Source organism: Pteropus alecto, unplaced genomic scaffold (assembly GCF_000325575.1).
Source record: "Pteropus alecto unplaced genomic scaffold, ASM32557v1 scaffold22, whole genome shotgun sequence".
Lineage (NCBI taxonomy): Eukaryota > Metazoa > Chordata > Mammalia > Chiroptera > Pteropodidae > Pteropus > Pteropus alecto.
Genome location: NW_006434839.1, coordinates 11,707,439 through 11,731,876, shown reverse-complemented (window position 1 = coordinate 11,731,876; position 24,438 = coordinate 11,707,439). Strand labels below are relative to the sequence as shown.

The window sequence follows — 24,438 nt, the reverse complement described above, 5'->3', positions numbered from 1 at the left end:
TTCCTCCTTTTTTTTTTTGCAATTGATTTGCAAAGTATTCCGTTAAATTGCCTCATAATTGTCATAACTATGGAAAATTCTTAGCATGCTTTAAAATGATCAAGAAAGTCCTTGAGTGTTGAAATATACTAAGTCTTATTTTAGATCTCTGTTTCTCATCCAGGTTCTGCTTAGGCAAAGCTACTTAGATTTAATAATGCTTTCAGACATTTATTATTATATTAGTCTTAGTCAGACCTATGAGAGATATTTGCCCTTTAGGTTCCTTGACTGAACTAGATGTCCATGCAATTCTTGTCCAGCTCCAAAGTCCAACCAGAGGCATTTAATCTGGCCAAAAATGTCATGTACCTTGGAGATCTAAGTTTAAGAATGGGGTGTGGTCCTGCCTGATGAACGCTAGCCTTTGCTTGCATCTTTGGTCTTTCCTTATGATCTCCTATGGAAAATGTCATGTTTTTTAAAGATCTGACTCTGTTCCTGCCAGGACTGAGATGTCTCTGTTTAAAAATAACAATCTCTAGACAGACGGACACATCATGATCCATCAAAACACTAGATTAGTAATATATGAAAATATTTTTAAAGAAATTCTGTTTTTATCACAACTAGAATGAGAAAGAAAAAAGATATACAAACTGATGTTTTCTACAATTGGGGAAATAGCTAGTTTGTACTAAGAACTTTATTACGTACTAAAGACAAAGTGTTAAAAGATAAAGTCCCTGCTCCTGACCAACTCATAGCATGGTGAGAAAACTGACTAGGAAATGATATAAGAGCTATGAGAGGGAAGCGCTGAGTGATACGGAGCAGACAGAATGGATGTCTAGCTCAGACTGTAAATAGCTGGAAGAATTCTTAGAAAATGTAACCTATGATCTGAATTTTAAAGGAAGAGAATTTCAGGCAGATGAAATAACACACTAGAAAGCTCAAAGCTGTAAAAAAAAAAAAAAAAAAGCCCATGGAGGCCCTGAAAGTATTCCAGCGAAGGTCTTAGTTGGTCAGTGGCAAGAGATGAAAATGAAGAACTTAACAGGGCCAAATGGTTAAGTTTCTTATATGTCTTGCTAAAGATTTTGGATTCTATTCTAATCCAATGGGTAGATGTTGAAGGATTTTATGTAGTCAAAGGGTGTGATCAAAACTGCGTTTTAGAAAAATTTCTCTGGCTGCAGCTATGTGATTACAGAAGGATGGGGGGACACGCCGGCGTAAAAAGAGTCGAGGACCATTCTAGCAATTTACAAAAGAAATTATAAGAAATTATCTTATTCTGAAGAAAGAGATTAAAGATCTAAAGGAAGCAAAGTAGATTGTTGATTCTATGGTCGAAGAGACAGGGATAAGAGAAAGAGTGAAGGCATGTCTAGGATGCCCTAAGTTTCTGGCTTTAGCTACCAGGTAAGAGGCAATGCCATTCACAGAAACAGGGAATAAGAGTGTGAGAGGGCATCTGACTAAAGGTAGATGCAGTTAGCTTCAGTTACCTACGAAATGTACAAGACATTCAGGTCCACTTGTCACCTAGGGCGAGGTGAGTCAGGTGAGTAGGCACTCAATTGGATGCAAATTTTAAGGGGCAAAAACCCTCAGTAACCAGGATGCATACGACTTTAATAAAAAAAAATTTAAGAATCATAATTAAGACCAAAATTCTTAAACAAAATATCGAAAATATTAAATAAAGGCAGTAATAGTGACATGCCACCATATTAAGCCGCATTGGAGCAAAAGGAAAATCAGGAATACCTATTCTGGTACATAATGCAGTGGTGACAGCAGGAAGCCCCCACACCTTAAAGAACTATGCGATTGAGAGATCAGATAGTACCAGCTAGTCAGGAGATTGAAGAAGGCTGCTCCCATGTACGACTTTAATGTGCGTGTGCGTGTGTGTGTGTGTGTGTATGTGTGTGTGCGTGTGTGCGTGCGTGTGTGTGTGTGTGTTTAGCCTTACTGAGGTATAATTGAGAAATAAAAGTATGAGATTTAAAGTGTACATTGTGATGATTTGATATACATTGTGAAAGGATTCTTCCCATCGAGCGAATTAACACAAGGAAGGTGCTTTGGCTTCTTTCTTTTTAAAACTTTTATGAGAGAAGAAAGTTGAGCATGTTTATTTCTGAGGTTAAAAAGGGCTGCTGATGGAGGAAGAGTATTGGGAGCAAGAAGTCAGAGGAAAACAGAGAGAGAAAGGGGCTAAAAGGAAGGAAAACAGAATGAGAAAGAGGCTAAAAGGACTGACTGATGGACATAAGTTAGTGAATAAAGGTTCAAAATTAAGGCATTTTCCACAGGAATTGAGAGTGAAGGAAAGTGTTTTTATTATCTGAATAACAAATGAGCACGTCTCCTCTCTGCAGGTCATTCTTTTCTTCTTTAGACATGCTGTAACATTTACTCACAACATCTTTTTGCATTTCTCCCAATCCCCAAATGCAGACAAATTAGTATGCAATACTTATCTTCCTATAATCCCCCTCTCTTATGACTACCAATTGCAGTTACTAATGGGAAGCTTAACAAGGAAAGAACAAAGCAGCATTAAAACACCATGTGATGAAAATAATAGAAGTGGTATTTAAGTGCTACTCTTATCACTTCAAAAGTGCTCTTACTTGACCTTCCAGTGGAAATTATACTCAAGGTTGCAACGGCTGGTCCCCAAATTCACCACAGTCTGTACCTTAATGTTTTTTAGAAAACAGATCTTGTATTTTAGTAATAAAATATCTACCAAAAAAGATGAAAGATAATGCAAGCAAATGCAGTAAATGTTTGTTATTCAGGATCGCTAAGTGAGTTTATTCCTTTGTGCACTCTGTTGTTGGAGCTAAGTTCCAGAGGTTTATACTAATGGAATAGATCACAGGAGAAACCTGGAGAACTCCTCAAACATGCTAAGAATTCAAGCTGTCAAATTAAAGAAATTTCGAGGAGCCTGGTATTTCTTTGGTCATCTTTAATTAAGCAATACTCTGGCGAAAACCTCATAGTTCATCTTAAGAGCTGTTTTTCTCTTACGGTAAATGGAAGGGGAATTTTAAAGTGTCGTAGTGCCTTGCTCTTTGTTATAATTTTAGAGAAGTGTGTTAGAATTGAAATAAAACAAAATTTTCTCCCATTTAAGGAAAACTAAGGAAACTAACATAAATTTACAGAAAAATTAATGTAAGGGATGCTTATCTTTTATAATATAAAAATGTTTTATCAATATTTAACTTACATTAAGATTATTTCTCAGTTTCAGTCACGTCACAAAACACTCCAGGCATATCAGTGTAGTATTTGCTATTCCCTAAACATATATTATGCCTTTCTACCTCTGGGATTTATTTGAGACAGGGAGTTCATTTGTTTTCTGTACCTGGAATGAACCAGATTTCTCTACCTATGAACACATTATCCATCTGATGCTACCTACATCAAACCTTTCCTAATCAAGTGACTTTTTCATTAATTTAAATAGTTATTGACTATCATAAATCAATGAATAAAACAATGAAGCAATAAATTCATTGATCAATGTGGGCAGATTCTAAGAGCTACACATCTCTGTGACTCCAATAGAGCCTATTGTAGTGCCTGAAACATTTGCAGGTCAAAGAAATACATACTGAATTATTAATTACATGTATAATACACAAATTGAAATACATTTATATTTACTTCAAGTAATTCTCCCTAAATTACAATTTCAGCTTCTGAAGAGTAAAGCATATATTTCTAGCAATCCGATCTTTAAAATCTTCGTAGGCACTTTTTCCATAAAGGTAAATAAACTTCCTTTTGAATGTGGTCGAAGAAGCTGGTAGGTGATTTCTGATGTCTGGTTTTCTAACGAGGTGGGTCGCTGTCCTCAATTCAGAAATCACTAGAGCCAGAGGGACTTTTATCTAATCTTAACCTTGCACCTGACTGCCAAGCTGAGCTAATCACTTAACTTCAGTAAGTTAATGGATTCATCTGTAACACACGATTGCCATCAAAGGTCTTGAGAGGAAAAGACTAATGACAGAATGACTGGAATGATGGTAGACTTAAAGACTCAACAATGCTATCAAAATTCATGACAAAGCCATTTTCCATACTTTCCCTCAATCGTAACTGTACTGCTTTTATGAGGATGGAATTCAATAAGAATAAGCTTATAAAAGCTCTGTAGTGATATTTTGTATCTACTGGATTGATGCCAAATGTAAATCCCCTTGCTTTCAAAAATGTAAAATGTGAAACTGAAAATTCATGATGTTTTCATTAGACTCCCAAGGACTCTCAACTCTGACAGAAAAAAACACACCTCCTATGATTTCGGTAAGACTGCTAAATAAAAAAGCAATCTATATATTTCTTTTTATCACCTTCTTCATCTTCTATTTCCTCTTTCATTTTTTATTACATTTTGAATTTAACTTTTATGTTTCTGCATCTTTGTGTTTTTCTACCCCTGAAGCACCTGAAAGGTTTTTTGCGGGCTCCAGGGTGCCATTTTCAGTGTCTGATGAGGTTCTCTCTTCGGTGTATGTCAAAAAACTATTTCTAGGCTCCAGATAAAGTGCCAGAGTACCCCAGAAATGCCCTAAGCCCACCAGAGTCTTGCTTACCTGAGCTGGCTGTATCTTTTTAGCTTCAATGCATAGTTTTGAGGGCAATGATAAACACTGGCACAAAGGAGACTGATGGAAAGTGTTTCTCAAACACATAAGACTTACGTCTATTGAAAAACTGACTTTTTTTCCAGGCACTATAACATCTGCTCGGGTAAGTAAACATTGCTGCACAAGGGGATAGAGAATGTTAACCGAACTGGTGTTGGGTCCACAATGAGATAGAAGAGCACACATCATTCAGAGAGTCAATAGTGTTGTTTTAATCATCCACTTAACTTTACACAGAGATTGTAGTATATGGGAGGTTCATGGACAGCAGACAGAAGAACTGGAGTTTCACCGTTTCTACAACACTAATGAACATAAAAAGCTGTTCCATGTGCCAGCAATGGAAAGACCTAAAGTAATCAAGAAATCAGGAACTTAATGAAAATAAGTCTGAAGACTGTAACAGAATTGAATACAGCATGCCCCTACATTCAAGCAATCAATGATTAATTTTTAAGAAAACCTATTTCTAGGAGAATGCCAAGTTATCTTTTTTACATCTCAGTTTTAAATATTTCTTAGTATGTTCTCATTCATTAGTTCACTTGATTCTCTTAACAACCCTATAATAAAAAAGTTATTATAATCTGCATATAGAGTTTAAAACGTTGAGAGAAATAAATTATATAATTTGATAAAGAATGGTAAAGTGACCTCTAGAACTCTAGCCCTAATTTTGTTCACTTTGTCCAAGGCCATTCTCACATAAATCTGTTACATCATTTGGTGAAATTAAATGTCTATTAAATTTATTTTTAAGTTATGTTCAGTCAAAAAAGCAGCTACCTAATAGCTCTCAGATGCCTAAATAATTTAACGAAATTTTATTTTTTGACCAGTCATAAAACAGTGAAGGACATAATGTTGTCTTCTTCTCAAGAGACTTTGTGTTTACATTTCTAAGTTAAAATAGCATTTTGACCTAAGAAGAGCAAATCTGTCTCTATGCCATATTTCCCACATTATCTCATTACTTAATCCCACCCCCCTCCCTCTCTCTCCTTTCTTGCCTCCCCTCTCCCTCCTTCCCTCTTCCCTTTTAATAAACATGTATACATAACTAGTAATTACCAGACACTTACAGTGCACTGGGCAGTGTGCTAGGCACTTCACTGCAAACATTTTAAAGTAGAATAAGAGAAATAGAAGCAATGAAATGACTCATTTGATCCCAGCTGCAGACCCAGAATATTTGGACCTCCTTGTATTGCAAACATATGCAAAGCAGACATGCAGGAGCACAGTGGCCTGTCAACTCACACTGCTTGCTCATTATAGCTTTTACCTTAGTTAATTCCAGTGATTATATATGTAAAAGATACTTATTAATACTTGCACCAAATATGGAAGGAACCTCAGAGACTTTGCGTCTCATGGTTCTCAAAGCTAACCATGCGCCAGAGGCATGGGTAATTTTTATAAGGAATATATTCTTGACTTTGACCAAGGAAATTAGTGTGTCTAGAAAGAAAGTTTTGGTTTTTTTTAATTTTTTTTTAAGAAAACAAAAACTGAAAAACAAACTTACTTCCTAGTAAGCTCTCAGTGATTGCTGAGTAGCCTCTTTAAAATGGTATTGGAAAACCTTAGACTGCAACCCTGCTTTTGATTTTTATTGTTCCAAGAACTAGAATCAAGTCCAAATAGTCAAGTTTTATGAGAAATTGTTTAGTCTTAGAAATACCATCAGAAGTAGAAAATTGCTCTCATAGTCCAATTAACCAAAACCCCTGCCCAGCCATTGGAAGATGACAGAAGCGAAAAGAGTAAGTCAGGGTAGAGGCATCTGGATCCCTCTGAGGCAAGCTGAGTGTCAGAAAATAATGATTATCATAAGTAGGCTGACTGTGGGCTCTGCTTTGTTTGTTCAGTCTCATTCGTCACCCCCTGCTCATGGTTACAGTGGAGCAACCTTGAAGCCAGCAGATGGGACAGTGGCTTCCTGATTCCCCAGCCTCCTGATGAGGCCAGTTTTGGGGTGGTGTTCTTGGAGTCACTCTTGAAGGCCTAACCTAGAGTTATTCCCAAGCCCTTCCAAAAAATTATAAGCACTAATTTATCTTTTGCTAAAAATGGAGTGATTTTGTTGTCGGTCAAAGAATGCTAAGTGTTAAGACCTGAAGATTGAAAAGGAGCCATGTGACAAATCAGGAAAAGAGTTCTCGGCAGAGAAAACAGCAGGTGCAAAAGGTAAAAAAGCTGGAAAAGGTCTTGGCATGTTCAAGAAACAAAAAGGTGATTATTGCTGCAGGAGAGTGAACAGGTAGGAATGGGAAAGACAAGATTCTGTGGGAGACAGATGCTAACTGAACATCCAAGGGATTAGGTCAAGGAGAGGTATAAATAGGAGTTTATAAATGATCAGTTTTCCTGAGACCCTCATCTGAACCAGGTCAAACTGTTTTAGCCCAAGAGTCATGAGAAAACCCTCTGAGCACAGTGCATCAAAGCAGCAATTTCTTATGTTGGCTATCATCAAATACCATCAGCAGTTCCACTCTATTAACCCTAAAACCAAGCCCCTGTGCTTTCCCCCAAATTCACAAACACTTCCTCAGACTCAGTCAGGTCTGGACCTCTCCTGCCTACCTACCACCAAGTAAATAAATAAGACCGTCAAGTCATATACAAACTTCTTACTGTGTGTTTACTTCGTACCTCCAACCCAGACCCATAGTCCTGAGACCATAATCTCCAGCCTTTGTGCCTTGTATAATAACTACCTAGAGAAGTCGACTAGTTCTTTTTCATAAACACATTGACATCACTAGACGCCTTGGGCCATGATGCCAATCTCCTTGTTGGTGTGTTAATTTGCCAGGCCCATCCACATACAAGTTTCTCATTATGATCATTAACATCATCGTGGTGGTGTTTGTTTTTATGATTGCTATATGTTGAAAACTGGCTATATCTGTCATCCCTTGAACATATTCTTTATCTCTATCTAAATATATTCATGTGCCCAAAATCTTACAGAGAAAATATACATGGAAATATGTGTTGACACACCTATCTCTATATTTATATGTGTTGACACACCTATCTCTATATTTATATGTGTACACATAGATATTTGTGCACATGCCTAGAGAAATATGGATGTGTGTGTACGTGTGGGTATATTTTAAACGTTAAACTAATATTTGATCATGAATGTGTTACTTTAATTCACAGTCATTGAAACATGAAAAACTTTTAAGATTTTACTATCTGAAAATACTGAAGAGCCTCAAAACATGTATTTTATTTTATTTTATTTTTTTATTTTTTAGGCGAGGCAACCCTTGGTTTATCTCACAGATTGCAAAGACCTTGTCAGCTTACAATCCCTTATTTTTTAATTTGTTATGCCTACAGCACCTGGTCTTCCTAGGTGGTCTCCCATCCAAGTACTAACCAGGCCCAACCCTGCTTAGCTTCTGAGATCAGAAGGGATCGGGCTTATTCGGGATAGCATGGCCGTAGACTCAAAACATTTAAACAATTAACTTTTAAGATGAAATTATTCACCATAAAATATAGAAAAATAAATATCTTGGCATATTTATTCAGGAATGGCAGTAAATTAAGTAATGAAAGGCCTGTTTCCTTCAGAAATTTTCATTATATTAACTTCAAGCTATTTATTATTTTACAGGTTGTCTGGTCTGTTAAAACCTAATGCAAGTAAAGAAGACCCAAGTAATCATTACTATATCACTAGGAAATAAATTTTAGATAAAAGTTTCATTATTTTAAGATAGAAGAGAATATATTATTGCAAAGGTTGATATTAATTATAATGCCACTGACAGTGTATTTAGTAGGGAGAAGATGCATGCAAGTACATCTCCTTTTTCTTTTTGTTTCAATATCTATGTGAACCTGAGAGAAATCACCTATTACACTGGGAAATTGTAAAAATTTGGTTTTTAGTCAGGGCTCTCCGGAGAAACAGAACCAATAAAATGTATATATTTGTAATTCTATATATTTACTGAGAGAGATTTATTATAAGGAATTAGATCATGCGTTTATGGAGGCTGACAAGTCCCAAGATCTGCAGAGTGAGTCAGGAAGCAGGAGACCCAAGAGAGTCAATGGCATAGTTCCAGTCCCACTACGAAGGCCAGGTAAGCAGGAGAATTGATGGGGTAGTTCTAGTCCAAAGGCTGGTAGGCTCAAGACACAGGAAGGGTCAATATTTCAGTTTGAGTCCAAAGGCAGGAAAAAGCCAATGTCTCAGTTCGAAGGCAGTCCGGCAGGAGAAATCCTTTCTCACCAAAGGAAGGCTGAGTTTCCTTTTTGTTCTAGTCAGGCCTTCAGCTGACCGAGTGAGGCCCACACACATCAAAGAGGGCCAGCGACTTTCCTCAGTCTACCCACTAAATGTTAATCTCAATTGAAAACATGCTCATGGAAAAATTCAGAATAATGCTTGAACAAATATCTGGGCACTTCATGGCCCAGTCAAGTTAACATCATGGTAAGACAACGTTCTCTCAGAATGCAGGATGTTTTGTGTTTATTGAACTCAATACTAAAGAAAAAAAGTGAACATGAGTAGTTACTGCCATAAAAATTATAAGCTACTCTATGTCTGGTTTTAAAAGTATTCTGTGCGTTCTCCTCATATCCTTATTTCCAACGACCCTCATTATTCAATATGCTTAATATGCACATACACAATATCTGCCAGCGGATACTGCAAAAGTGGACAAAATGCTCACTAAGACCTTAATCTTCATTGCTTCGCGCCTACCTGGCATCCCTGCCACCAACCTCTCTTCATAACAATTCATTTCCACACAATTACTAGATAAATCTTCCCAAAACACTGCCATCATCATAACCTGCTCCCCAATCAAGAACCCACAATGGCTCCCCAGAGCAGTGAGATCAGAAGGGATCGGGCTTATTCGGGATAGCATGGCCGTAGACTCAAAACATTTAAACAATTAACTTTTAAGATGAAATTATTCACCATAAAATATAGAAAAATAAATATCTTGGCATATTTATTCAGGAATGGCAGTAAATTAAGTAATGAAAGGCCTGTTTCCTTCAGAAATTTTCATTATATTAACTTCAAGCTATTTATTATTTTACAGGTTGTCTGGTCTGTTAAAACCTAATGCAAGTAAAGAAGACCCAAGTAATCATTACTATATCACTAGGAAATAAATTTTAGATAAAAGTTTCATTATTTTAAGATAGAAGAGAATATATTATTGCAAAGGTTGATATTAATTATAATGCCACTGACAGTGTATTTAGTAGGGAGAAGATGCATGCAAGTACATCTCCTTTTTCTTTTTGTTTCAATATCTATGTGAACCTGAGAGAAATCACCTATTACACTGGGAAATTGTAAAAATTTGGTTTTTAGTCAGGGCTCTCCGGAGAAACAGAACCAATAAAATGTATATATTTGTAATTCTATATATTTACTGAGAGAGATTTATTATAAGGAATTAGATCATGCGTTTATGGAGGCTGACAAGTCCCAAGATCTGCAGAGTGAGTCAGGAAGCAGGAGACCCAAGAGAGTCAATGGCATAGTTCCAGTCCCACTACGAAGGCCAGGTAAGCAGGAGAATTGATGGGGTAGTTCTAGTCCAAAGGCTGGTAGGCTCAAGACACAGGAAGGGTCAATATTTCAGTTTGAGTCCAAAGGCAGGAAAAAGCCAATGTCTCAGTTCGAAGGCAGTCCGGCAGGAGAAATCCTTTCTCACCAAAGGAAGGCTGAGTTTCCTTTTTGTTCTAGTCAGGCCTTCAGCTGACCGAGTGAGGCCCACACACATCAAAGAGGGCCAGCGACTTTCCTCAGTCTACCCACTAAATGTTAATCTCAATTGAAAACATGCTCATGGAAAAATTCAGAATAATGCTTGAACAAATATCTGGGCACTTCATGGCCCAGTCAAGTTAACATCATGGTAAGACAACGTTCTCTCAGAATGCAGGATGTTTTGTGTTTATTGAACTCAATACTAAAGAAAAAAAGTGAACATGAATAGTTACTGCCATAAAAATTATAAGCTACTCTATGTCTGGTTTTAAAAGTATTCTGTGCGTTCTCCTCATATCCTTATTTCCAACGACCCTCATTATTCAATATGCTTAATATGCACATACACAATATCTGCCAGCGGATACTGCAAAAGTGGACAAAATGCTCACTAAGACCTTAATCTTCATTGCTTCGCGCCTACCTGGCATCCCTGCCACCAACCTCTCTTCATAACAATTCATTTCCACACAATTACTAGATAAATCTTCCCAAAACACTGCCATCATCATAACCTGCTCCCCAATCAAGAACCCACAATGGCTCCCCAGAGCAGCAAAGGCAGCTTAAATTTTATCTCTACAAAGAGGCTACAGCCATGACTATGTATTAGACGTTTTGTTTCAATTGAGAGTTAAAATCTTATAACCCACTTTCAGAATTTCGTGGAGCTATCAGAAATGTGAGCAAACTGGAAGCAAGTTGAGTTCTCTAACAGCACATAGGGTGTGCATTCAGAGCAAATCGTTGGCCATCAGCAGTGTGTGTGAGGAGTGGTGTAGTATCAAGGAATACTTCATCTAAGTGGTATTTCTTTCTTCGATCCAACATTTATTTAGTTTCTCATATGCCCTAGGTCTATGCTAGGCATTAGGGTTTCAAGACATGAAAGGCACAGCCCCTGACCTTATAGAGCCCAGAAACTAGCAGAAGTTAATTTGATAGGAATAGTACCCACTTACAGGGTGCCAGCTTCATGCTGGGCATTGTGCTCAGCATGTTACATGTATGAAATCATTTAATTCTCACAATAACCCTATCAATAGGTAGGTTCTCTCATGATCTCCATCTTACACATCAAAAACCTAAGAAACAGAAAAGTTGAATAATTTTCTCAAAGTCACTCATTAAGTGGTGAAACCAGGCTTTGAACCCCAGACTCTGCCCCTACAGCCTATGCATGTGATCATGAAATTCTACTGTGAAATATATTAAAGAAAGGTTTGCCCAGAAGTGCATGGGAGCCTCAATAAAGAGCATTCCCAGAAGTGACTTTAGGGAAAAGATAACTCCCCTCTTTTTTAAGTATTTGTCTCCATCCTTATCTCCCTAAAACTAATATTCAAACTTAATTAGGCTAGGCTCCTATGCATATTTCCACAGCTAAAAGTTTGCTCTCCCAGGCTGAGATATACTAGTTTATCTCTCTATCCTCTCCATTGGCTTTTCTACTCATTTCTTTTACAAATAATTCCAGTCAACATTGATTTTCTCTTTTCTGACCATCCTTACAGGTTACTACTGAGCATAAATTTTCACAGTTGGTTATACTTCAACTTCGTTCTCTAATTTTTCATACTCATAAACCCTATCACTTTGTCATAAATATATTTGCATTCCCAGCCTAAGTAGACAACCAGCAGGTATTTGATAATAATCTATCTATTGGATATGATTGAACTGGATCAGGAAACATTTAAATTTAGGCATGCACATTGAATAGACATATTGATTTTACTTTTCTAAAAGACTAGCCTGATTTTCAAACCAGATTTTTTTCCCCTTCCTATGCGTAGTCAGTCTTATACCCTCTGACTTTGAAGGCACAGACCCTTTAAAATCATGCTGGAAGCAATATTTTCCAAAGCTGTCTGGAGTTATGAAGCAGTTAGCCAGAGAAATGTATTTGACAGCTAAGTTATTTATCTACAAAAATGCACTGAAATTTAGAAAGAGATCAGAAAGGCTTGTAATATCTGCTGTTTTTGTGTAACACCTTTTGCTCCCCATGGCATCTGCTTATGTCATTCTGCCAGAACACCAAAGACGGGTGCTACTAGAAAGTATGACTTCATGATGCATCATGCCCAATAATCCAGTAATCCTTTCCTAAATGCCCCCATGGATTGTCAGTTCTCACCTTCGCCCTCCAGTCACACACCCTCCTTTGTCCAAAACTTCTGCTACATTTCCTATTCCATGTGTGCCTGTGCCCAGAAAATTCAAGAGCCAACCAAGTACCTTCATTTTCCCTGAGGGTATTTTAAGGATCACTCTACTCCCATGCACAGAGAGAATATTTGAGAATGTTTGTAGGCAGAAGATAAAGTATCAGTGAAGAGGGAGAGACTGAAGAAATAGGAGCAATTGAGAGAGGAAAGCATGAAATAGAAGAGGAAGGATTGTGCTCACGAGTGGAGGGGTTATTCTTGAAAAAGGCCAGCGGGCTTGTTCCTCCGTCATTAAAGAAGAATAATAAACATGTCAATGGGAGCAGAAAGAGGATAAGAGTTTCTTGAAAATTATTTTGAGGTGGAGAAAAGTAACCATATAAAACCCTAGAGAGTCTAAATACTTTCCTTAAAGAAGTAGAAAATAAGATCATTCGCTTGTGAAATGAGGTAGATTATGAAAAAGACTTGAGGCCACCTTCATGAGAAATGTCTCCAGGTATCTATAAAAAGTTAATCGCTGTGGTGACAGCCCAAATGAAAGAGGACGGCACAAGCATAGTCACTGGAACTCTGTAGCTCTGAGGCAATTCTGCACAGGGAAGAGGCAGAAAGCATGAACGGCCAAGCTGATTTGGAAGGCAAGTAATTCTAGAGACCGGAAATGGATAGCACTGGCATGGCTCACCGAGAGGTCCAGGCTTGGTAGGATGGAGAGAAAACAAGAGGCTTCCGGCCTGCACATAACACGCATGTGAACCATGCAGGGACAAGAGTGGTGAGAGTGACAGAGCTCAGTAGGCACGGCCATCTATTGCCCTCCCTTATGCTAGGACAGCAGGTTAAAGTTGGCTGAGACATGCAACTACGAACAAGCTTCCCCCAAAAAAGACAATTAAGAAAAATAAAGCAGGTCAACAGCCATGCTTTCTCTACACACAAATTCAGTGTCGCCTTTATTTCCACTTTAGAAAGGACTATGATACCTAATATTCAAAAATATTTGTTATCTTATTACATATTACCTATTTACATATTTGTAAAAATAAAACAAAGCAGTCATTTATTCGAAATAATAATAGAGCTTAAGTTACCAATTCTTTTGGTTAGTACCTGAATAATTTTATGGAAAAATCTATTTACTTAGAAACCATGCTAAGAATATAAATTTAAGAGTTTTAAACTATTTTTTATTTCTAGAAGTAACTCACAAGAACATAGCTGAGTAGATCCCTTAATTTGAACAGTAATGCCTTTCGGAATTTCAGTGAGTTATTTCTATTTTCTCATTTTTCCAGAGAGAAGGCTGAACTTGCTCCACTACTGAGAAGTTTTTTTAAAAAAAAGCATTCTTTAGGAACAGGTGTGTTTATACCTGACTATTTCAGGTTCAGGTCTGAACAGAGAAGATTTGATTCACAGAGGTTTTCGTTTTCCATTCAGAAATTCTGCAGCCGTGGGTGAGTCGAGTCAAAGGATTAAGGGTGATGAGCTTTGCTTCTGTGCTGGTGAGTTCCACTGTGGGTTTGAGGTGGAGGCCAGGACTGTCAGGGTAGTGTCTACACTGGCTGCACTGCACAGGGATCATGGCCCATTGAGAATCAGAGGTAGATGTAACAATGCAAACTTCAGACTTCCCATTTGTTTTGTTTCCAGACTTTAGAATGATTGGCTTCTGGGATCAGCTTTGTTCATGCTTTCTACCTCCACCCTGACCAGAAGTGCCTAACAGCTAAGGAGTTCCAGTGACTACACTGTTATACCCTTGTGCCGTCCCCTTTCATCAGGGCTGTCACCGCAGTGGCTAACCTTTTATAGATGCCCAGAGACATTTCTCATGGAGGCGGCCTCAAGTCTTTTTCATAATGTGCTGCATTTCCCAAGCAGATGATCTTACTGTCTACTTTTTTAAGGGAAATGTCTAGGCTCTCTGGGGTCACTTCTCATGTAGTTATTTTTCTCCACCTCAAAAGAAAATTAATGTGTAATCAATACTATACATTGTGAGAGAATGGAAATACCTGGCTTTTGGAGTCAAACAGATGTGAGTTCAATACCTGGATTAGCCACTTAAGAGGCAAGGGGTTTTAGAAATGTTATTTAACATCTGTGAATCTCAAATTTTTTACCCATAAAATGGGCACTATGTGCCTTACAAAGTTATTGTGAATAATAAATCAATAAATGAGATAATAGATTTAAGCGTTTTGCATAATTCTTGGCACACGATCAATAAACTGTCACAGTATGCATTACTCATTTTTAACTTATTCAGTCCTTGCAATATAGAGGCATATTTTGAAAGTAATTATTTTTAATATAAAATGGATACAAATTTATTTTCTAAACTTCAATAAGTGGTCAAAGTTGAAATGTTTACTCAATAAAGTATTCCTCGGGATGAATAGTTTTAAACCTGTAGCAATTCTGCTGCAATTAAACACCAGGACCCCAGGAAGCATAGTTTAGATACTGTACTAAAAGGAGTAATAAAATAGGTTATAAATGATTTTGTCAAGTCTTCAGTCCATTCCCATGAAAGTACGCTATTGTAGCCTGTGATGGTCAACATGTGTGAAAGATGATAATGCTGGGCCTTGGAACCACTGAGACACCTTACAGAGGTGTATTATTAGAAAGCCTTGTGATAGCTAAAGTTTAGCCAGGCTGTGATCTACTACAATTCTTAGCTGGGCAATCTTTCTCTGGAAAAATGCCACACAATTCACCAAGCCTCCAGGGAGCTGGGAAATTACAAATAGACAGAGACGTAAGGAGTGGGTGGATTTTTTTTTTCTTCAAAGCAGCAGCTGTTAGCATAAAAGGCAATCTTGAGTCTTTAAAAAAGAAATCAAGAAATACAAGGTGTTTACTGATTTCTATAGTTAGTTCTATTTTTCGCTTCCTTTTCGTCTTCACTCTAAAATCCAATGTTATATTTTTTAAAGCAACATTCATAATTTTTTCATCTAATTTATAATACCCCTAGAAAAGAAGTAGTTAGGTCTATCATCATAAATACGCCCTTCTTTACATTGTCCTCCCTCCCTCTTCTCTCTCCCTCCCTTCTGTCTTTCTTTCCTTTTCTCTCTTCCTTTCCTTCCTTCCTTACATCTATTTAACTCATTGGATTCTCAAAAGTTATTTCTGAAATAAGTGGGTGGGTATTAGAGCAGTCGTCATTCTTATGATAAATTATCTTCTTGACAAGGGCACTACTATACATGAATGTAAAGAAAGCAGAATTTGATTTTTATGCAAAACTGTCACTATATCATTATTTGAAAGAGTTGATGTGCAAAGAATAACTAAATGGGTTCCAAACCTCTGACCATCTTTAAAATTCCAAGATTTTATAATTCTAATCATAAGGAATATAATGAGAAAATAGAAATCTTTTAATGATTATGAAATAAATTAGGAAAACATATTACGGGTATCATATAAAACTGAATTTAACATAATATATAATACTTTCTTGAATAAATGTATTTCTTCATAATTATTGCCTTATTTTTACAAACGAGGTAATAGAACACTTTCACAGGATGGGGGTGGCAGTTTAATTGGCATCTCTGAGAAGAATTTGACTCTGAGCTTAGGGATGGCTTTTTGGTAAACTGCTTTGTGAGTGTTTGTTTTGCTGCCTTCCTTCACTTTTTCCTCTGGCAAACACAGAGATTAAAGATCAGTGTGTCGGTCATTCTGCTGTCATCAAAACATAAAATGTTTTCTGCTCTCTTGAGCTGCCATCTCATCGGCACTAACAGGTTGACCTGATACCCCAGTGGTATATACGATATACCTGCCTTTAAAATGTGTGAACCGAATTTCATCTGCAGTGATTTTTCTTTTTATCCTTTGATCTTGTCACTATTTCTTCACAATGTCAAAAGCCTCAGAGCTTGGCTTGAATGGTGATCAAACTCAAAGGCACACAATTTGGAGTCTGATCCTGAAACTACACAATCAAAAATCTTTTCAATTCTGACTCAAACTCTGCACTTTGTCTTACAATAGTGAAGTGCAGCCGTCACTAAAGCACTCTATTCTCCCTTAAGCTTTTAAAAAATGAACATAATGAGGTCATAAAGAAATGAAACAGATTTCTTGTGCCAATTATACTATAATGCATATATCCAAAGAAACATGTCCTTTTGTGACCCTTGGAAGTTTAAATACTTTCTCTGCTGTTGTCATTTCCCAGAACACATATTTTGGAATTATTCTCTGGAATTGACTTAAAAGATAGTTTCCTAGGTCCATTAGAAAATCAACATCATCAATTTATTTTCACAGGACATTCGATTGACCTAATATATTTTCTTCCTCTCATTTTCTTTTTCAATGTCTCTCTACTCAGACTTGTCCCCTCATGTACTCCTTGCCTATTGATTCATTTTTATTTAATGAACATCCATTTAGAGATAAGCTCTGTCCGTGAACAGGGCTGTCTGTGAACAGGGCTTCCCTATATCTGTCTTAAACTGCACTGTCAAATATTTTCTCTTTCTCCCTCTATCCCATTCTCCAGCTTCTAAAGGGAAAATACTGGCAATGGAGACTCTTTTCTATGCCTAAAACTCACCTCATTTTATAGATCTTAATGTTGTCTTGATTTTTTTTATTGTTCACTTTTTAAAGACATGGGCTAAGCCCAAACCTCTATAATCCTAGATTTGAAAGGCTGAGTTATACCAATGGATTCCTTAGGAGAAGCATCATAGGAGGCGCCTAATTGATACAGGTATATATGACAACATTATGCCCCTGACTGGGTATTACAAACTATGAGAAGGCACCAGACCATCAAATCTGCATTTAAACCATCTTTGCTTAACTTTGCTTCTGAGTACCATGCTTATCTTATTTCTAACCAGACCTCTACCTGAATGCCCCATGAGGAATTCAACTCAACACAGCCCAAACTAAGCAGATTTTCTCTCTGAAGACCTGCTATTCCTCTTATATTTATTTTAATTATAAAGCTTCCATCACCTAAAAAAGATGAGCTCTCCTAGATCCTATTATATGTCTCCTTCCTCTAGCCACGCATTACCAAGTACCATAGAATCTATCTTCTACATCGTTCTTAAACATGCCCAAGGCTCTGTCTATACTGCAGCTGCTCTCATCATCACTCTGGATATCTGTCATGGCATTTTAGATCTTCCTATTTTCAGGCTTATCTCTCTCTAATCAATCCTCCATGGGGCCATGAGGATGATCCTTCTAAAAGACAAACTATTCATGTCATGTAAAATCTAAAAAGTCTTTGTTGCTTCTTATGACCTTTGAGATAATTTTCAAACTCTTCGCCTTTGCTTATATTTAGGCACTCCTACCTGTTCTCACTGAATCAACTAAACTCAACTAATAATGCATCCATGACATATCTTCTTTTTGCCCTCACACTGTTTTGAGAAGTCTTCTGATGTATTACAATAATAATTTGTAATTTGTCTCTATCATGGCATTATCACTCCATAAATGTTCCCTTAAGAGGACTTTACATCCTTAGGGATAGGACGTCATCCAACTTTTGGTACAGTGCTTGTAGAAGGCAGAATAATGCCCCCTTCCAACAATATCCAGGTCCTAATCCCCAGACTATGAATATACTAGGTAACATGGCAAATGACAATCAATTAAGGTAGCAGATGGAATTAAGGTTGCTAATCAACTAACCTTAAAATAAAGAGATTATTTTGGATTAGCCAGGTGAACCAAATGAAGTTACAGGGTACTTAAAATGTGGAGAGGGAGACAGAAGAAGAGATTCAGTGTGAAAGATATTCCATTATTGTTGGTTTTGAAGGCAGAAGAAGAGGACCTTGTGCCAAAGAATGTGCATGGCTTCTAAGAACTGTGTAAAAGGCAAGAAAACAGAATTTTTCATGAAGCCTCTTGAAAGAGGCTCCTAAAGACCTTGACTTTAGTTCAATGAGACTCATTTTGGACTTCAGACCTCAGAAACCATAAGCTAAATAAATGTGTGTTGTTTTAGCCACTAAGTGTGTGGTACTTTGTTACAGAAGCCATAGAAAACAAATACAGTGCTTATTCAACTACCCTACTGGTTCAGAAAGTATTATGTAATTAATATCAATTAATAAATAATATTAATACACTTTAAATATATATGCAACTATTATACATTTCTGTATGAATAATTTTTCTTTATTTTACTTTGTTCATCTTGTAAATTTCAGGTTAACAAAATACATGAGAGAGAAGATATATAGATATAGAATTCAAGAGTAGAAATCATTATAAATGCATTTCCCAATAATTTTTTTAAAGCTATAAGTAGCTAGCCATGCTGTATGCACAACAAATAAAGAAGACAGAGCAACACAAAGAAAGAATAAACAGTGGCATAAAAATGAATCACAAGTTATCTGTCTACTCATTCATTTCAATTCGTAAGAAAAAATTCCATTATAGGCTTGAAGCCCATCCAAGACAAGATTGAACCAAAGTTGCCTTGACCGGTTAGTTCTACAAGAAAGAACTTTAATATTTTCTGATATCGAAATCACCTTACTAAGCCCAATCCAATCCCTCTGACTAGTTAAGATAAGCTACACTGAAGAAAAAATAGAGCCCTAAATTCTTTTGTCTTAAAAAAACAACAAAATATTTTTCTCTTGTAATAGTTCAGGGCTAGTGTTTAGGGCAATGGGACAACTCTCCTCCATACAGTCATTCAAGGACCCAAAATGATGATTCTTTGCTTTCTTCAATAAGTGGCTCCAAGGTCATTCTGATGTTGAACATGTCAGTCAACCAAAAAGAGAAAAAACATGAAGAAGTGCGTGGGAAAGGCTTTTACGCTAGACTTCAAGTGGCATATACCCACTTCCAAAGAAGGGAACTTGAGGCATAGACACACCGGGGAAGCTGGGGAACAGAGTTAAGCCTGTGCCTATGAAGAAGAAAGAATAAATTGGTGGGTAGCTAGTAGTCTCTGACACAGACTCAAAGCATGAAAAAACAGGTTAATGACTGGGACTGGTGGGGAGAGATGATGGTGTAAAGAAATTAGAATGAGGTTTGACTAATCATCTCTGACATCTATCCAAGGATCCCTGGAGCATTTAGGGGCAGGCCTTCCTCCATTTTCTAGCAAAAGGTTCTAATAACCTAAATCTGTGGAGTCCGGTCTCCTTTTCACAAGGATACCTCCCCTGGATGTGGAAACTAAAATTGGGATGACATATGGGTGAGTGAATTTAGGTCAGGCTGTTCATCTTGCAGGCCCTCCTTTAAGGGCATTTGCCTCCTTATTAAAATAACTGATTGCTCTGTTTCCTCAGAAAGAGGCAGAAATTGAAGGGCTGACTATAAGAACTCTCCTTTCCCTGCTCCCTTTACTGGGGCTTAGATAATTGACAGATGAAAGCAGATCTAACGCGCCGCTCGCTCGTGGCAGTCAAGAATACAGTGTGAAGGAGTGTGAGAAAGATCTGCATAATTATGCCTCCTTCATGAAACCTCCTACATTTCTTCATTTCACATATTTTTAAGACTGTGTCAATTTTATTAATCTTTTTAAATAATCAGCTCTTTGTGGCATTAATTTTTTCTATTTTTTTTTGTTTTGTTTTGTTTTCTATTTAATTCTGCTCTAATTTTTTATTTCTTTCCTTCTGTGGATTTGGGGCTTTATTTGTTCTTTTTCTAGTTCTTTAAGATGTAATGTTAGGTAGACAAACAAACAAAAACTCATAGACACAGACAACAGTTTGGAGGTTATCGGAGGGAAAAGAGGATGGGGGGAGGTAGAAAAAGATAAAGGGGGTCAAACATACGGTGACAGAAGGAGATTTGACTTTGGGTAATGAACACACAATGTAATATATAGATGGTATATTATAAAATTGTACCCTTGAAACCTATATAATTTCATTAACCAATGTCACCTCAATAAATGTAATAAAATAATAAACAAACAAACTCTGTCAATTAATCATTCCCTTTTACTGTTAACTGTCGGATTCGACTGAAAAGTTTCTCCACATGTGGACTGGCAGCCAACAGAGTAGGCAGGGGGTGGAAAATGGAGCGCTCAAAATTGATCTGGGTTAAAGTATGAATAAGTCAAGCATTAAATAGCCCCGTGGATACTAGATATCAGATTGCCACAGAGTCAGAACAATGGCCCGGGAAATTGTAGTTATTAATGTTCAGAGGTAAACCAAAAGGGTTTCACTTTAGGCAAGAATATTACAACAGGTCAAAGAAAGCAAGGGAATCAGTGTTTGTGTTAACAGCCACACTCTGGGAAGCTTTAGACTCACAGGTGTGGGCCACTGAGAGTGTGGTTATACTGAAAACAGTGGTCTGCAGAGGCACTTTAAACATGTCTGAATGAGGAGAAAGAATGTGAATTTCTTTCAAGGAGATTTCAAGGAGATTTTACATTTGAAAGTTTAAGAGAATATTACAATTAACTATATCTTAGTATGAATCATCTAACCAAATTGCTTTTCTCTTAACATCTACCTAAGTTCAGCCACCCTAGGCAGCAGGTGAAAAGTGAGAGCATTGAAGAAATTGAGATTAAGGTAAAAACACAATGATTGGAAATAGTGATGAGAAAAAAAAAAACACAAAAAAAATTGTTAATTTTACTGCTACGGATAAGATACTACCCTGGCCACAAGGAGTTCACATTCACATGGAAGGAATATACATTAAATAGGTGTCTGTGAGAACTGATTAAGCAAATATGTTCTGTGTTTCCTCTCTCAGAGATATTCTCCATTCACTAGAGACCTACTCTCAGGAGTTAGAGGACAAACAGGAACTAACTCACCCACTAGAGTGAGTTCTCTTCGATGGGACATGTCAGACCAGCTTATTATTCAACAAACTGAATCTCTTTTCCTCCCAGGTGGCAGCACATTTTTCCAGGCATCCTTTGCAATTACGTGCGGCCATGACTAAGTTCTGGTCAATGAATGTGAGCAGAAGTATTACACGACCCTTCTAGGCCTGCCTCTGAAAGACACCCTGCTGGATTTCCCATGCTTTCTCCCTTCTCTTATTGACTGGCCAGGGGCAAAGATGCCCTAGAGAATTGTGAGGCCCTGAAGGATGGCAAAGCCACTGTGTAAAAGGAAACTGAGTTCTTGAAAACAGCATAGGGCAAAGTGCCCACTATCAGCCTCACTAACCTGCACTGGACTGTGACATTTTTAAAGAAATCAATCTTTATCATATTAATCCACTGAGATTCTGGCACTGCTTATTATAACAATTGGTTATCCTGACAAATATGTGTATCTTAGGGTATTCATCATGATGATACACTTATGATCCCTCCTTTATGAATGTATCTATAACTTAAAGACATGTTTACTTAAAGCATATTATAAAATATGTTCCTGAAAAGAGGAAGCTGGATATACATACTTATGCATAATAAGCTTCTGTTTTAGAAAAAAATGATTTGGGATTTTGATTGTTTTAATATATCTTCTGTAATTATCTTTAAAAGTAATTTTAAGCAGTGCTTTAAAAGAATAAAAAATCATTGGCAAATTGTACAAGGGATTGAGGAAGGGAAGAAAATAAAATAAAAAGATATCCAAAGTTATTTAAATTGATGTACATCTTATATGGAGATAGAAATGGATAGTACCTCATGTCAGCCTTTATATTCTATGGGTTCTCATAGAGGGGGTGCTTGCTGTGAAAAAGAATTGCAAAGGGAATGACAAGAGCAGATGTTTGCTCAAGACAACTGGAGATTTTCTGAAAGCATCAAAGCACACAGTCTATGAGTTATCAACAGCCGGGCAGATTGTAGCAAGTCACAAACCTTTAGATTTGCATCTTCAACAAAGTTAGCCTCTCCAAGAGTGATCTCATTATACTCAATAATGAAAGAAAGCAATCTGTGCCACCTTTAACTTAGATTATAAATAATCACATGCATAAATACATGTGTTGCATGCGTAGTTCAATCCAGGGCAATTTTCTTTACAATTTGGGGTACAAAGCAATGCAATAGTCAGGTCTCTGGACGTGATGCTCAAGACCTCACAAATAGCAGCAGAAGGCCCTGTCTGTCTAAGGTCCTACTCCTGTCAAAGGTCCACAATTCCTATGATGCTTAATAATGTGGCTAGGAGAAGGGAGTATACAGAAGAATTCAAATGATTTACTCCTAATTTAATGCACTGACTGCAGCAGAAGCTCCACTGGCTTCTGAATAGAGACAGAGAATGACTTAGAAGCACAGGGAGGTGACATGGGTAAGGAGGCAAACTCATCCAATTACCTTTGGGACACTTAAATGTACCTCCCTCTGTGCCTCGGTTTCTTCCTCTTTGGAATAATACTTTTCCATAGCATTTTTGTGAAAAGTATTTAATATTAATGCATAGTAAGCATTCTTAAAAGAATGTCTGGCATATAGTAATCTGTGCCAGCTGCTATCATCATCATCATCATCATCGTTGTCATCGGTGAATCATGTCAAAAAAAAAAAAAGTAGGAAAGTAGAAGGTAGGCCAATCCCTGATTTTACTGGCAATCACAGATCTTACTCGGTGGTTCTCTGAGGGCAGGCAAGCACTCACTTCAGTGGCTTGCCTGCTAGATTAGCCAGGACACTCTGAGTCAACACTTCTTTGATATTCCAACCCAGACCCTTCCACAGCATATGGATCTAGGCTCCAAAGAGCATGCTGCCTCTCTGCGCCTGTGTAGATGAGTAGTTCTCTGCTGTTGCCACTATTCTTTGAGCTGTAGGGCTTTTCCCAGACACAGGAAATCTGAGTCATCCGTATAACCGGCTCTCCTTGTCACTTACTTCCCCTTCTTGCCCAGAACCAAGTTGGGCCCTGGCCCTATTGTCCTGTTGCTGTATCTTCCTAGAAACTCTTTTCAGGAATTGATTGTCCTTCCAGCCCACTGGGCCTGAGTCTATTCTAATTCAGAACATAGAGGAGTTAGAAAGGATCTTCTCCCATCTCTTAGAAAAATTGTCAGGTTTTTATGGATGTCAATATATCCCATTGCAGAGCTATACAAAGATAAAATAAGTTAAAAAAAATTTGTAAGTGTAAGCTAGGCAAACCTCCCACTCTGAACAAAATTCTGATGAAACTAAGGCTGGCCACCCAAGATTTGCTTTAGGGAGCTAGAAATAACGTTTCTAGTTTATATGGGTAATATTTCACCACTCATAAAAAATATTGTCAAGCACTTAAAATATAAATTTATATGTTCTCTATACATCATTTTTCCTCTTTAACAAAATAAAATTTCCCCAAAGTATATCACAGTATTTAATTAGCTATGTTCTAATTACTATATAATATAAAATCTATAAAACAGTATTTTAAATATTATATACCATTCGTACTCATACAAACATTTAAATATGTTAAATATTTTATTTAATAACCTAACTATGTAAATATTTACATACATATAATTATTGAATCACAAAAATTAAATAATTTTAGCTAGTGTCTACATGAATTCAAGTAAAATATTTAAATAGTTGAATATTATCATACATACATAATATTTATTTACATATTAATAAATATAAATATATAAATCCAATAAGACAATATCTAAAATATTCTATAAATTTCTGTGGGTTTGGGTATGAGGTATGTGAGTTCATTAAGAACATACTTTTTAAAAAAGTCTAACCTAACCATTGATATTCATAAATTAATATATGAGCTACATAAATACAGAAATAACATTTGATTCATAATTGTATTGCCTCAGAATAATATATATTTTATAATATAATATATAATAACAAAATGTAATATATAACATATAATATAATATA

The 24,438-nt window shown here is 36.8% G+C and overlaps 1 protein-coding gene and 1 pseudogene across 1 annotated transcript in view; both read right to left on the bottom strand.

Annotated features, from left to right (window-relative positions):
• The window catches only part of GRM8 (glutamate metabotropic receptor 8), a 676,955-nt gene that overhangs the window by 191,387 nt on the left and 461,130 nt on the right, over positions 1-24,438 (bottom strand). The window lies entirely within an intron of this gene.
• On the bottom strand, positions 8,019-8,137 carry LOC112478851 (annotated as a pseudogene).